At 46.0% G+C, this 2607-nt stretch overlaps 1 pseudogene; it reads left to right on the top strand.

Moving 5' to 3' along the window:
* Positions 1-247: 247 nt before the first annotated feature.
* Positions 248-956, top strand: LOC101655462 (annotated as a pseudogene).
* Positions 957-2607: the final 1651 nt, after the last annotated feature.

Here is a 2607-nt window from a genome sequence, read left to right as displayed (position 1 = left end):
AATGTGCTGGATATAATTGATGTATGGATTGTTATAAGAGCTGTAAAAATTCCCAATAAAAAGGCTTTATATTAAGAAAATGTATAAGAGTTGAAAAGAAAATTTCAAAGGCCAACTTGAGAAGACAAAGTGCAGTATTGTAATGAAATGTGCCAACCCCTGGAGTTAGAAGACTATAAAAAGGAAAATCATCCCAGCATATCTCAAGCTCAAAGAACTAAAGAAAAAGCTCTCTTTTCCTTCAGCGTGCCACCTTGATCCTGGTGTCGCCATGGGCCGCCGCCCTGCCCGATGTTACTGGTATTGTAAGAACAAGCCCTACCCAAAGTCCCGCTTCTGTCGAGGTGTCCCTGATGCCAAGATTCGCATCTTTGACCTGGGCCGAAAGAAAGCCAAGGTGGATGAATTCCCACTGTGTGGCCACATGGTGTCCGATGAGTACGAGCAGCTCTCTTCTGAAGCCCTGGAGGCTGCCCGCATCTGTGCTAACAAGTGGCAAAGATGGCTTCCACATCCGAGTGCGGCTCCACCCCTTCCACGTCATCCGCATCAACAAGATGTTATCATGCGCTGGGGCTGACAGGCTCCAAACTGGGATGCGAGGTGCTTTTGGGAAACCTCAAGGCACGGTGGCTAGAGTCCACATTGGCCAGGTTTTCATGTCCATCCGCACCAAGCTTCAAAACAAGGAGCATGTGATTGAGGCCTTATGCAGAGCCAAGTTCACGTTCCCTGGGCGCCAGAAGATCCACATCTCCAAGAAGTGGGGCTTCACCAAGTTTAATGCTGATGAGTTTGAGGATATGGTGGCTGAGAAGCGCCTCATCCCGGATGGCTGTGGGGTCAAATACATCCCTCACCGTGGCCCCTTGGACAAGTGGCGGGCTCTGCATTCATGAAGGCCTTGGTAGCCCTATGCTGCCTCACTTGTACCCAACAAATAAAAATTGAACTTCCTGGTTTAAAAAAAAAAAAAAAAGAACTGAAGAAAAAGTTCAACCTCAGGTTGCAATACCACAAATGAAGGATTGATTATAAAACACACATTTCAGAATTATTATGTTTTTAAATCCTAAAACAAAACACAAAGCAGACATGGTACACTTTAGAATGGAGGAATTTTATATTTGCTTTCGTTGGGTGGATAAAGAAAGAAGAAGAACATTAAACCCATTTTGCTATATGGATCGAAAGGGTTTGGTAATTTAAATAAAATGAAATAAAAACTAAGAACTTAATTTCTTCTCTAATTGCAAAAGTAGTACTTGTTGAAAAAAAAGCCAGCGTTTTGAAAAAGAGAAAGTGGAAGTAATATAAGTGATGGAGTACTGAGTTTCTTTAGTGGTTGGAGTCTGCCACTTACTATCCAAGGGCTTATAATGAGGCCCACAGTGACGAGACACTACATGGTCCTTCCCTTTGCTCTTGTGGGGTCACTTTTGTCTTGGTACTTCTGTGGATCTAGAACAAGTGAGATGGGCAATCTGCTTTCCAGATCTTAAGAATGTCTCTGATGCAGCCCCCGAAAACCTCTGAGGCGATACACTTAGTGTGAGAGGTTTATTGTGCCAACCTGGCCAATAGGAACATGTGGGATGAATCCGGTCGCAGTTTGATTGGAGGGCAAAGAGACACATGGCTCTGCAAGGCCCACCCCCCTCTCTCTTGCTCTCTGGTGATTGGAGTGTGCTGGAGGGTGTGTGCTCTGCCTCAACCTGTGTGCTACACTACCTGTGGGACAGGGATCTTGTTGCTAGAGCTTGAGGTTCCTTCGAGTCCTGCTTCACCAGGCTGCTCGAGTGTACATCGCTTGAGCTTGAGGCTGGTGGATCCTGTCACCTGGCATTGCTTGCATTTGATATCCCATCGGGCCTGCTTTGCTAAGCTCCCAAGCTAGGACTGTTGATGACCCACCCTGCTGCTTGCTGCCTGTGGGCAGAGTCTGCTTGCCTTGCCCCAGGGAAGACTCTGCTGTCTGCTTCCTTGACCTTGGACCTGGAAGCCCATGCGAGTTGAAGGACTTCCAGTATATTAACTGTTCCACGGAAGTGAGTTGAACTGAACCTTCTGTACTGCTGTGTGGACTAATTAGCTGCTATATTCCTTCTTGCTGTACAAATCAATCAATCTATCTACCTGTCTATCTATCTATCTATCTATCTATCTATCTATCTATCTATCTATCTATCTATCTATCTATCTATCAAATCATAAGTGTCCTGGTTTTGTTTCTCTAGAGAGCCCTGCCTAACACATTCAGTCTACTTCAGCCTAAGCCATCTCTTCGAGCTCATTTCTTATCTCCTTAGGCACCACAAAGATACTTGCCCCAAACCTGACTGGTGACAGAGATAGGACAGGGAAAGCTTCTTAGTGCTGGCGGCCTGGAAGGTGTGTAGAAGTTAGACAGGCACACTTCTGTTTTCTAAGAACAATTTCTTTCTTAAGCATTCTCTAACATCCACCACAGCAGCCGCATTTGATTTTTGAACCAGTAGATGGCGGGGAGTGGAGAGACGGAACTAGGCAAAGGGGAAAGCGGTAGGAAGGCCAGGCGGTGGGCAGAGCTTGATGTGTGTGAGGGCCTGGAGGAATTACCGTCTGGCT

Source organism: Echinops telfairi, unplaced genomic scaffold, assembly GCF_000313985.2.
Source record: "Echinops telfairi isolate 266 unplaced genomic scaffold, ASM31398v2 ScPeMD7_2573;HRSCAF=3158, whole genome shotgun sequence".
Taxonomy (NCBI): domain Eukaryota; kingdom Metazoa; phylum Chordata; class Mammalia; order Afrosoricida; family Tenrecidae; genus Echinops; species Echinops telfairi.
The sequence above is the reverse complement of the archived record's forward strand: the minus strand, read 5'-3'. Positions and strand labels throughout refer to the sequence as shown.